Raw genomic sequence first — 13,765 nt, forward strand, 5'->3', positions numbered from 1 at the left:
GAAATTTTATTAATTAGATAATTTTCAAGTAAAAACGTTCCAATAATTGCATAGTTTTCAAAAGCAAACACAATGAACCTCCCTCCCTTTTTTTTTTTCCTTGCGATGATCTCTAAGGGAAGGGCCATCGAAGAACTCTTCAACTATCACTTTTTTTTGCTTGATTGTAAAGCATACGACGTTATGTCTTTGTCCACGTATTTTTGTTCATACGCTCCCACTACAGATATGCTTCTCTAAAGTTGGAGTCTAATTGTCAAAAATTATGTGCTCCACGGGCGATAATGGGCTTCATCCATGATGTTATAGCCGCCATCATCAACTTCTTTTTAATTCGTAGACATGAATTTGAGTATTTCAGTGAAAATAGAATAAAAAAACATTGATATGACGTCACGATGATCTTTAGAAAGTTAACTGTTACCTCATTTTTTTCATGGATTATTACTTTATATTTTGAAAAATCTTTTTCGTATAGTACAATCTTGTTTAATAATTTAAAATTTAAAATTGTGTTTATTTTTTAATATAATATTAAAAAATTATTAATTAAATAATTATGAATTTGAATCTTATCATTATCATTCTTATTTCTAATTAAAATTAATTAATAGTATAATATAATATACACAAGTACAAGTTTCAAGTTCAAAATACTTTCACTTGTACTTAAACTTTCAAGTTGAGTTAATTATTTGATAGACATCAACATCGCACTAAATTTATTTATTTTATGGTCTAAAACTTTATGAAATATTCAAACACACCCTTTTAAAAAGTTAATTTTGTTAGAAAATAATATAAATCATATCTTGTAATCTCACCTAGAAGTTTAAGCTATATATTGGGTTGAGATGATTCTTAGACATGGTATTGGAGCCTCAATTATCAAGCGATCACGAGTTCGAATCTCATCGTTTTCATTTATTTGATAACAATTAAGTACAAGATAATGTGAGTATGTGCAAGTTTCAAGTCTGAAGAGCTTTCACTTGAAAAAATATTTTATAAAATAATATAAATTATATATTAAAATTTTATTTAAAAACTTAAATTATTAGACTGAGATGTTTCTTTAATAAATTTTACCCCATTAATGCTAAGATAGTAAATTAGTAATGTCGGTCAACATTGATGTAAAATCTAAAAGAAAGTTTGAGAAATGGGTCCTTTCGTGAGAAAGCTTTGGTCAAAGGCGTAATAACAAAAATGTTGACTAAGGTGTAAAGATCTTCATACTTTCCTCCTTGATAAAGCTTTCCAAGAAAATAATACATATACTTCGAAAGCTACACCTTTTTTTGGGTGAAATATTTCAAAGGAAATCCTTTACTTTTGCCGACATTAGATTTGGTTGGAAAAATAACAATTGAGCATCACATGGATTATAGTACCCTTTAGCTCTCAAAAAGCAAGTCGGGATCTTTCCTCTATTCGATATGATGAGAAGTTTTTTAAAATTAATTTCTTTATCAAACAAAATCAAATCTTCTTATTCAACTATCTTAGTTATACTTCATTATATATATATATATATATATATATATATATATATATATATTCTAAAATTAAATTTAAAAAATTAAGAAGCAAACATATATTTTTAATGTATTTAACATTATGATAGCTTTTATAATTATCATTTAAAAAAAAACAGGTTTATAAAAAAAAATTAGTTGCGTTTTAAAATGGATATATACTGAATAGAGATATTCCAACTGCCCAAGTAAAGAACGGCTACAAATAATGAAGAAACTAATAAGTTTATATAGGAAGCAACATAAAATAAACTAAATTTGATACCTGAATATTCGGTGTGATAACCTGCTACTAATTCTTCTTCTGCTTCTGGTAAATCAAAACGTAATCTCTCACATTCTACTAGGAAAGAAATGATAAATCCTATAGGTTGACGCCACAAATTTCATCCCCCCTAAAAAAAAATAATTATAGTTGGTGATGACATCACTGTTCCTTTTGTTATTACAGAACCATACATAAGATTTTCGCCTTATATGGCTCCTTGAAGACCATAAATAAATCTAAGGGCCAGATCATACTATTTATCTAGATAATACGTTTATAAAAATATAAATTTGATTAAAATTATTTTGAGATGGATTTTATATGTAAAATAAATAAACAACAAGTCTTTATAAATTAAAAAAAACATATTATTTTAGCTTCTATAAAATTATAATTTAAAAATTAATTATATATAAACTATTTAATTTCCAAATATATTTCTTTATAAAAAAAATTTAAAAAAAAACTATCACAAAAAGAAACAAACATAAGTCGTCAAATCAACCATGGCACATTATTAAAAATAAAGAAAGTACTTATTATACATTGAAATAGTTGATAATGCCGGTGAATTACATCATAGCTTGTAGCTTGGGTCATAGATTGATGCCCTGTGTACTTTTAGTACTGTGGTCTTTTTTGTGGTCTGCAATTCGAAGAGTGCTTGTCATGTGCTCCACTCTTTCTTTTCATTCTCAATTCCAACGTGCGGTATAATTTGTTTCTTTTTTCTTTGATGGCAGGATTAAGAGTGTGATGTTTATGTTTTTTTATTCGTTTTATTTTCAACTTTAGCTGAAGAAGACCGATCCCCATGACATGATTACAGTTATTGATGTTTAAGTTTTGTTTGATGTTACGGTATAATTATATTTTTTATTTTTTCTTGAAATATTTTTAATTTTTAATTAATATTTTTTTAGTATTATTTAATTGTTTTAATATACTGATATAAAAAATAATTTATACATGCAATTAGGTGATAGAGAATGATGCATATCTGTAAAGAGTTTATACATGCAAAATAAGTGTCTTAGATATTAAAATTTTCAATACTTAGGAAAATAAATGTATAAGTATAAGAGAAAATGGTCTAAAGAAAGGAAAATTCATAGAGAGAGAGAGAGAGAGAGAATTGGACTGGTTCTTGGGTTAGGCTCGAGAGACTAGTTGATCGCCTAGAGGATGACTGCATGTTGTTGCTCAATGAGGGACTTGGGAGGCTAGTAGCCCAAGCTAGGTATAGGGTCACTAGGGTGCATAGTTGCAACCATAATTTTTTATTTTATTTTGTAAATCATACCCCTATCATTTGCTTTTAAGTCTTGTAAACATGTTTAAAAGATGTTAACTAGCTAAAAGAAAGAAAAATTATTATCATTGTGTCCATCCTTAAATAAAAATATTACCTTTATGGTTATGCATTTGAATGTTTGTTATATTTTATAAAATCATAAGAGATTTTTATCAACATTATTTGGAGAAGCATACATGATCATTTTGGAATCAAGTGGTCACAAGGATATGGAGAATGATCCTTTTGGAGATATATTTGGAGAAATTGAGACTTTTTATGGAGATTCACACAGTGGAGATATAAAGAAAAACTAGTGTTTTTTATTCAAAAATTTCAAAGGATGGAGATACAGTGCATGAGATAATTTAGAGATTATTTGATCACCAGCAACGCGTCAAATATACGAACTTCTTTTCCTAATCATTTCTACTTTTATTTCTCATAAACTAGTGGAGGTAACCTTTGGTAATTAATCTTTTTATCTCTTTTTTTAAGACATGACATTCCTTAGTGTTATGCATATGATCACGATGAAAAATGCATAACTTGTTAAGGTTCCTCGTGTTTGCACCATTTTTCATAGGATAAGGATATTGCATAAACTCTGTATGAGTGGAAACATAAGTGTCTCTTTCTGGTCACACTAGCTTCTTCCACCCTAATATGTTTTTACATCATTTGTTTAACACTAGAGCGATTTGTATCGAAGAAAATGTATAACCTTTCCCACATTGAATAGCTGTATATTCAACTAATAAGAGCTTAAATGGTGATGGGTTCAAATAGTCTTTCTACTTTAAACATCTCTTTGTTGAACCTTTAGATATAAGCTTTAATACTTCTATTTTTTTTTTCATTATGTGATAGTGAAGAGCTTTATGGTGCTCTTTTTGAAAAGAATATTATTTCTAAAGTGATAAATGAGTTTAGAGTTGAGATCATAAAAATAGGGAATAAAGTCAGGCTCTAGGCTATGTTACTATATACTTTCAGATCCATGATGCATTATTAGAAGAACTTTGCATATAGCATGTGTGTCTTGTATGATAAGCTATAGAATGCTTCTCATATTTTGTATATGTTCCTAAGGGGGTTTATGACTCCCTCACAGTTATTTAGGTTAGCTTTTGTATAAACACAATCTTTGAAGAGTCGAGTGCGCAGGATTCTACAAAAAAAGTTAAGATTTTCCCACTAGGATATCTTCAGCAACTTGTTGAGTCATGTATCTTGTCTCATGCCTAAGTCTTTTTCTGATGCGTGAGTGAGATTCAAATTGAGATTGATGGCAACTGGATTTTTAGAATGGGTCATATAAGATCAAGGACTATAACTCCTTTTGAGTTTAGAATCATGAGCATTACTCACTTACATTTCATATGTTACTTTGGACATTTCATATGTTACTTTGGAAAATTAGAGTATCTTTATGCACTTAGTGGTGCATGCATAAGAGCTTGTTGTTATGTAGGTGAAAGAGTGTGAATATGTAATTGCATCGCTCCAACGACATCATTAAGCAACTGCATCTGGTTAAAGAGTTGTTGGAGACCCGGAGGAACAATAGTTCTTATTGTGTGGAGATCAGTCTTGCTCTTCTATATATTGGAGTTTTGCTAGTCATGCAAAATGTTTTAGATGATGAGCAAAGGGAATGAAATGGATTTTTATTTAGGTTCCCACATATAATGCCACTAATAAAGCTATAAAAAAATTTGACATATAAATTAGGCTTTCCACAATCTGCTGTGAAGATGTGCCATGATGTGTGAAATGGGCTAAACTTGTGTTTAAGAGTTTTTGAAAAAGTAAGCCCCTCATGTAATGAAGAATTATATGATGTTTAAGTTAATATTTGGACTGTGAGAAAAGTTAATGTATATAAAAAAAATAAGAGCATATAATGTGCATATCTAGGTGTAGCTGGCTTTGTGTGAGTTGAGAGTTTATGACTCTTTGTTATAAAGAGTATGTGTCTTCAAAGTTTGTCTTTATTTTTTTATGATATTGGGTGTATTTATACCCCTAGCTTGGAAATGTTTTTCATAGAAGAGGAATTGTATCATTAGCCAACCAAGACAACCCATTGTTTCGTGTGATATTGCATCATGAGTTCTATTCCTAGCATATTATTGGAGAAGAAGTTGGTGTGCCAGATATCTATGATGGAGTGCATTTATTTACATTGATGTTCATGTGGGTTGGTAGATATAGCAGAAATATTGTTGATAGAAAATATTGCATATTTGTAAAATATTTATGTGTGCGAGATAAAATAAAATAAAATTATGTGTGCTACATATTCAAATTGTTAGTACCTTGAAAAATAAAATGTGTAAGAAAAATTTAGAGAGAAAGAAAATTATACTAGTCATTGAGCCAGGCCCGGGCTTGTTGCCCAAAGAGGACGATCAGGGTGTATGGTTGCCTTAAAATGATGTTACTTTTTTTTATTTTTAATTTAATGAGGTTTCTCAAAAACTCCACTATAAAAAATGGTATCGCCTAAATTTTTCTTAGATCTTCAAGTAAGTCTTTTATGGGTTTGTATGACTTTTTGATACCTAAATTAGTTTAGGTTAAAAATAAAAACCTTATAAGAAAATGAAGCTCTTTCTTAAAAAAGAAATCACTTATCTTGAACCTATAGTAATGTATCAATGTAAGAGTAAGATGACCAATTTATTTGTTATTTACAATTCTAGATTTTTTCAAGGACAAAAAGTCAAGGTGAGAATGAGTCATTGAGTAAAAGATATTTTGTTTAGGATTTTATAGACCATGTATTGCAGATAAGAAAATTTGAACAAATCTCTAATGTGACATGTGATTAAGAAAGTATGTCCTAATGTTTATTTTATCCCTTAGTTTGATCAAAAATATCCTTACCATACATTGGTTTGAGGAGCAGCATGGGTCGTATCAATTCTCTCAAGCTAACTATGCTAACTCAAATATCCATGATTAACTTAAAAAGAAATTTCAAAACACATCTTTTTTACTTTAATTTTTTTTTATTAATTTCAATCAACTTAAATTAACTTATTCAATTCACGAATTTAACCTGCGTCTAAGTCAATCCTAGGTTAAGTTTAATATATATGCTTTGTATATATGAATTTAAAAATGCTTCCTTTTTTTCTTTATGATGTTTATTAAACTTTTTTGAGTAAATATTAGAGTTGAAGTTATTGAATTAGTTTTTAAAAAATTATATTAAAATTTTTTTTAAAAAAATTATATTAAAATATCAATTCAAAAATATTAAACAAATTATTTTAAAATTAAAAAATTAAAAACACAACAATAATAAATCCTATGACTACACTCATCCTGCTTGGTTTATGTAACTCTTTTTTAGTGCAGATTCTATAGGATTAGAAAGCTTATTCTATCTATTTTCTAAAGTCATATATGACATGATATTTGTAAAATGAGTTGATCGAAAGGTACGTAGACTGCTGAATAGACTGCTTGGCAGCAACCTTTAGTGGGATTCATTGCAATTTTTGTAAAAGGATCCAGTAGACAAATTATACATGAATGTAAAGGTGATTGAGTGTAGATTCTAACTCAATAAATGGATTATAATTTCGAGATTCTTGCAAAGATTTATGATCAATTATCGGAATAATGTGAAATTAAGTTAATTCGGATTCTGCACTAACATGCATGAGAGCAAAGATTTCCAGTCCAGCTTCTTGCAATATGCTTCCTCCTCGAAGCAAGAGGCTAACTAAGATAACCATCACCGGAATCTCCCCATCCGTTCCAAAGCTCCATTATTTTATAAGAAATCTCGCAGGGTTGTCATCTTCCTATTAAAATGGATCTTCAAATTCATAGCACATGCCTTTATTTCTATATATGTATTCCATCGATTTTATCCCCTCATGTTTCTGTAAAATCTATGCTTGAATTGTTTCTGAAAATATAATCGGAACCCCTTTTTCCTGAACCCGTCTCACATCTGCTGTGTTGAGATGTAAATATGTATCAGCTACTGCAATCCCAAACAGTCACTTAATCTGTTTATCTCTTGGGACTAAGAAAAGTGTTTCAAAGTCCTGAACTCATGGTCCAGTACATCAAGATACCCTTTACGGCATATTGAAGATTGCCTCAAAATACGTTCTCTGAAATCTAAGACTGCTCAAATGTTCACAGGTGAGGGTACACAAGTGAAGCAAAACTAGAAAGTGCATTTCTTCAGATCAGAAAAATTTAGATTCTGAAGTAATCAGCTATTGGAAAGGAAACTATATATACGATAGCTCTTAAGCATTGCTGTAGGTGATTTTTTAAAGTGTGAAGGTGAAACCTTTCTCGCCATCCAAGTTGAAGAGTGAAGACACCAAAACTCCTATTTGATCTGAAGTAAATAGAATTCTTCTCGAGATGCCGCTATCTACGAGTAGTGGATAGAGAAAAGGAATCATGGCCACCCAAACACTTGACAGTTTCTCCTTTTTTTCAGCTGAAAATTCGTCTTATAGACATGAAAATGAAAGATCCTGAAGGAAATACGTTTGGTGGATCTTAGTTAGGCTCAAGAAGCGTGCCTTCATCAGTAGCATGAGGAGCGATGTACCTTGTAACCAACAAGATATTCCCAAAACACTCCACTAAATAATTTATATCATAGATAGGGAATTGCTCCTTCAACACTTCCCCTCCATTTTGTTTTCTTCTCTTTCTTGAATTTTGGCGACTTCCCATGTGTTGTTTGGTTTGTAATTTAAGTCCAAGTGAGAAACAAATTTATCAAACTTAACTTACAAAGAAACCCAAACAATTTTGTTTGATCATCTAGCCTATGGAGTAGACTTAAGATTCCGAATCATGTAAATCCTTTATGTTTACTAGTAGATTGATCATGGTTGCTGTCATTATATTCCTCTACTTTTCGATTGATTTGAGATTCTGAAGTTGTTTGTGCAACACCATGGTTCCTAGTTATCATGATTCCAAGCTTCTAAAACTAGTTCTCTTCCCTCCATCCATAGATTATACCTCGTTCCAAAGAAACAAAGTTCGAATAACAACCATTCCTCCATTTATTGGTATTAATGTCAATATTATTGCAGAAACGAATGGAATGTTCAGCAATCAAGACTGAGATTATCATGATACTATAGTATGGAGGGAGGCGATTGATGAGTTGACGGGCTGGCAAAAGGTAATAATATAACGTTTTTGCCTATATATTGGGATGTTTGGGTCATATATTTGAGGATAACTAAAGCACAAGAAAGATTTGTGAAATAAAGCTAAGGATAGGACACATGAGAAGCGCCAACCAAAGTTGAGTTCTTGGGCGGTAGACACTCCGTCAGCAAGAGCAAAGTGATAGTTTCAGTGGGAGCAAAACACAAAAGTAAAACACTATTCAAATGTTAGTAGCTCTTCGTCTAAACCTGAGAGCACCAGTTACGAGATAAGCTCAGAACCAAAACTCGAATCATGTTCCACAGCATTATTCAGGGTTCTTAAAATGTCTTTGACAGGAGGAAACGATGTGCTGGCTCTGTCACCATTGTGTTGTTGAGTTTCAGCTATTTATTTATTTGAAATTTAACTCGCTGAAACTGCATCATTCAGCATAAGAATCTGGCGAGGAATGATATGACGTGAATATTTTTTCCTCATTGTTCTGTAGTTGTCTTCCTGATACATTTTCATCTTTCTAACGATCTAAAATGAAGTATACATTAACACAATCTGATGGGAAAACTTTGCAAAGATCATGTTTTGTTCCATTTTACAAGATGTTAGCTTTCAACACAACAGTTGGGATGTATCAGAGAAAGTAGCTCAAGTTTTTTCTGCATTGATGGTTCCAAATGTTGGTAATTAATCCAGTAATGAATAGCACTGACATTGCCACCACTAACTGTTTGGTGTCTGCCTTGGATTCAAATAGCAGGGAAGAAAAAAAATGATGGGACTTGAAAAATAAAACGAGAAATATTAAGGGTTTCTAGATATTAAATGCACCCGCCTGGCGATTTTGGTCTAGTACAGGGCCTTTCATTGAATTGGCATTTTGGTTGTGTTTTATGACAGCTTAACAAAATCACTATAAATTATTTATGCTATATATTTTGAACGCTATAGCCTCTGTAGCACAGTGGTAGTGCATTTGCCTCTTAAGCAAGAAGTCGTGAGTTCGAACCTCACCAGGGGCATTCTATGTTTTTACCATTTCAAATATAGTTAAAATACTCAGCACAGTTTTAAAAATATTTAATTAATTAATATACATTATATTTATATTTTTGTATGGGTCTCTGTTATGAAAAACTATAATTTATATTTTTTTTTACAATTTATCTTTTTGAACTGTAATCTAAAAAGTATTATAATGTCAAATATTTAATTAATCAGCATATATTATATTTTTATACGGTTTCTGATTATAAAAAACTATAATTTATTTTTTAAATTATAATCTAATTTTATATTTTTAAAACATAATCATAAAAATATCATAATATCATATGCACAAATCACGGGATGTAGCTCAGCTCAGTACCATATTGCTATAATTAAACCATATAATCAGCCCTAGTTATAATAAGATTAATGTAAACATCAAAGAGTTTATCATTGAATATTCTCTTACAAGATTATTAAATTAAAATTCAATACCTCGGATCACAAATAACAGTGTGTGAAATCTAATGTCCCCATCACGCATGATTGAAGCCACAAACATAAGTTAATTATTATTATTATTATTATTATATACTAAATCCATACTTTGGAATAAATCTAAAATAATACAATTTGTGTGATCACAGTTGTTCCACTTACCATGTGATGTCCTAACTTAATACACAAAACCACCAGGTTTCTTGGTATCAGCCCACTGTTTATTTATTTTAGTGACCTTATTACATATTTAAAAAACAAAAAACACTAAGCACAAAGCGCTTGTTTCAAATTAAACAATGTTCTTTCTCATAATAATAATAATAATAATAATAATCAAAGTTATTAAATTTGTTCTAGTGCATGATCCAGATCTCGGGGCTAAGTAAGTTGTATTATATTAATAAAAAAAATACATTATTTCAATATTTTTTGAATTTTTTAAAATCAAACCAAATCTTAACCTAATTGATCAAGTTACAAACCAACAATATTGTTTTTTTTTTATCATATTTTTATATTTTACTTTAACTATTAGTTTTATAGCATTTTCAATATATTCTCGGTGTTTATTAAAAAAAATCAATAGCTTGTCAAGATTTGATTAAATAAATTATAACCTGGTTGTTTTCTAACTCAGCTTGGATTAAATTCTAACTTAATCTCGTTCTGAATTAACTTGTTAAATTTAACTAGTTAAATAAGAGACGAAGATGATAATCATGTGGATTAGTACTGAAATAAACAAAATAATACAAGGACGATTGAGTGGACTATATTAAATTAAATTGCTCAGCCAAATGGGGAATCTACTTCAATCAAAGGGTGTCACATAATTGACATTTTACAATGGTGAATATGATTTATTTATTTTTTAACACTATGTAATATTCATGCAGGATTCGGTCATATTAAAGCATACAGGTTTTTTTTTTTCCCTGCGACGATAGGTATATATTTTAGCTGTAAATTAAACAGCCTTGCTGTATATTATTGTTTTTTTAATATGGTTTTTCAATTTCTAAAAAACATTGGTACCCTTTTTATGTATGTTTTGTCTTTATAATTAAACCAATAATCAATTAGCCTTGTTCATCCGAATGGGATATTCCAAAGCTTTTTAAAAAAATAGATAAAATGCTTTTCTCTGTCGTGTATATAAAAATGTTTTGATATCTATACGTATTTGATAATACAGTGTAATATATATATTTAAAAAATGCTTTTAATTTGATATTTTTCACACAAAAATCAATTTAAAAAGCATATTTAAGAGAAAAAACATACACTCCATTGAGCCTCGAGCAGCTCATGTAAAACGATTATGATTCCAGTATATCAATTATGATTCCATTTTTTTTAATAAAATGGATGAAATGTAGTTTTTTATGCAAAAATATGATGTTATCTAATTCAAATTCCAACCTCTATAAATCAGTTTCTAGGTTCTTGAATCTAAATATTTATTTTTCAATATGTTTTCATCTAAAAATATCATAATAACCAAGGTAAATTAAAATTTTAATCTTAAAATACTATTATAACAATTAAAAAAAATAGATTAAATCCCAAAAACTTTTATGAGCTTCGATTTATTTTTTCCAACCATATAAAAATTTCAAACCACTTCCATTAAACCTTATCATTTAAGATAAATTTATTAACATCAAAATTGATCTTTTCCGTTGCTAGAATGTTGTAAACCGACCCCTTTATATTATTTTTTTTTTCTAACAACTTTCTCTTTTTTTCAAACAAATTTAGCGACTAAAATGAGTTAAAAATAAATTTAGAATCCAAATATAGAATCAAGAAACTACATGGACCAAATAATGTACTAGGAATTCAGGGATTAAATTTGAATTTTTTTCATATGTGATTTAGCAGTGGACTCTGAGCTTTCTTAATTTAGGTACCGTTTGGGAACGCGGCTGCGGCCGCGTTCTCAAAAAATTTGAATTTTTTTTTTTTTGCTAAAATTTAATATGGTTTGTACGTTTTGGATCGTTTTGATGTGCTGATGTCAAAAATGATTTTTAAAAAATAAAAAAACATCGTTGGCATGCATTTTGGCACGAAAAGTTATTTGAAAAGCACTCGCAACCACACTGCCAAACACGCGGTTCTTGTTATTTAATTTTTTAACATTCATTTTAAACTCTTTCTTATAGAAGTATTCTTTAATTCAATTTTAGGATTTTTAAAGACATCATGTGCAGGTAAATATATACAAAAGAAGCAAATATCAATAATATTATGGTGTGTTTATTTTTATTTTTGTTTTTGTTTTTATGTTTACTATAAGATACAATCCAAAATACAAAAGTAAAAATAACAAATTTATGCTTTTATTATTGTGTTTTTTTGCTTTTAACAGTGGACTTTCACTATTAAAATCAAATACAAGAAAATAAATATGAAATTAAAAAATATATATAGTTGAATGAAAAAAAACAAAATTGTTGAATAGTGTCCTCTAGAATGCCCTTTGCATCCTCCCCCACTAGGTTAGGTTGCTTGCTTGGAATTTTTGGAAGGGTAGTTATGATTACCTTTTAAAATTTAAAAAATATTAAAATAATATTTTTTATTTTTTTAAAATTTTTTTTAATATTTATGTATTAAAATAATCTGAAATTTTTTTAAAAAAATATTAAATTTTTTAAAAAATATTTTTAAAACACAAATACAAATTTGATTACTGTTTTGCTTGAGATAATAAAAGAAAACATGGTGCAAGCCGGTTGTCCTTACGTAAGCAATTACGTCTGGGTACACGTGGTGCAAGCTGGCTGGCTGGTTGTCCTTATGTAAGCAATTACGTAAGTGAACATGGGCATAGGCTTGCAAACCTAGCTAGGTTAGGTGCTTTGTATGCTTGCTTTTTTCTGAGCAGATTAGAAAAAACTGCTCAAGGGTTCCACCAATCTGCATCACATGGTCAACCCTTTTACGGTCTTTATATTACAATATAAATTTTACATATATTGATAATTAATCAATTATTTTTTAAAAAATAATAATAGTATCAAGGATTAGTGTTTAAGAGCGTTGCAAATATTATTTTTTTAATATAATTCATCTTTAATATCAATGCTAGGAAGTGATAAAAAAAAATTATTTTTAACAAAAAATAAATTGGATCGCAATTCTAAATAAGATTTAAGATATCATAGTTGTTTCTTTATTATTAAAAAAAATATATAAAAATAATTACAGTAATTTAGATACGAATTATATGTTTCTAAATAAAATTCTCATTGCATGTATTTGGATACTTTTACGTTTGATAATTAATCGATTTAATTTTTTATATTCAAATAATCCTTCTATATATTGATAATATCTGGATATCTACTCTCTTTTTTATGCAAAAATAAATAATAAAAAATAGACTCTTAAAATTACTCTTAACATCTATGGTATCTTAATCGCTCTCTACTTTTTTTAGTCAAGACTTTAAAAATAATTAATAATATCTACTGAGCAAATAAAAATAAATAGATTAAATAAGAACATAATAATTAAGATTATATCAAAGTCCATCAAAATAAATTGAATTCTTTATTGGTTGGTATCCCACGTTATTTTTAGTAATTTATTAATAATTTTGACCAGCTTTACAAAGAATGAAAAAAAAAACATTTCATCATGATTCCCAAAAATATTTATTTCCTCTTGTAGAACTTATTTGAAAGTATGGTTGCGGTTGCTTTTTAAAATATTTTTCGTGTCGAAATGCATCAAAATAAGTTTTTATTTTATCTTTTAAAAATTATTTTTAATATCAGTGCATCAAAAACAATCTAAAACATATAAAAAAATTAATTTTTTTAAGAACACGGTTTACACCGCGTTCCCAAACGTTCTCTAAAAATTTCTTACAATTATTGGAATTTATTTTATTCTCGTATACCTAACTTTAGCATATTACATTGAAAATTATTTTGTATTAACAATTAAATGCAATAATTCAATCACAAACAATTAATGAACTTTTATTCAGAT

The 13,765-nt window shown here is 28.7% G+C and overlaps 1 non-coding gene across 1 annotated transcript; it reads left to right on the plus strand.

The window, feature by feature from the left end:
- Positions 1-9,219: 9,219 nt before the first annotated feature.
- On the plus strand, positions 9,220-9,291 carry TRNAK-CUU (transfer RNA lysine (anticodon CUU)). The gene has a single exon. It is a non-coding gene; the product is annotated as a tRNA-Lys (tRNA).
- Positions 9,292-13,765: the final 4,474 nt, after the last annotated feature.

The sequence above is a fragment of the Populus nigra genome, chromosome 11 (assembly GCF_951802175.1).
Source record: "Populus nigra chromosome 11, ddPopNigr1.1, whole genome shotgun sequence".
NCBI lineage: Eukaryota > Viridiplantae > Streptophyta > Magnoliopsida > Malpighiales > Salicaceae > Populus > Populus nigra.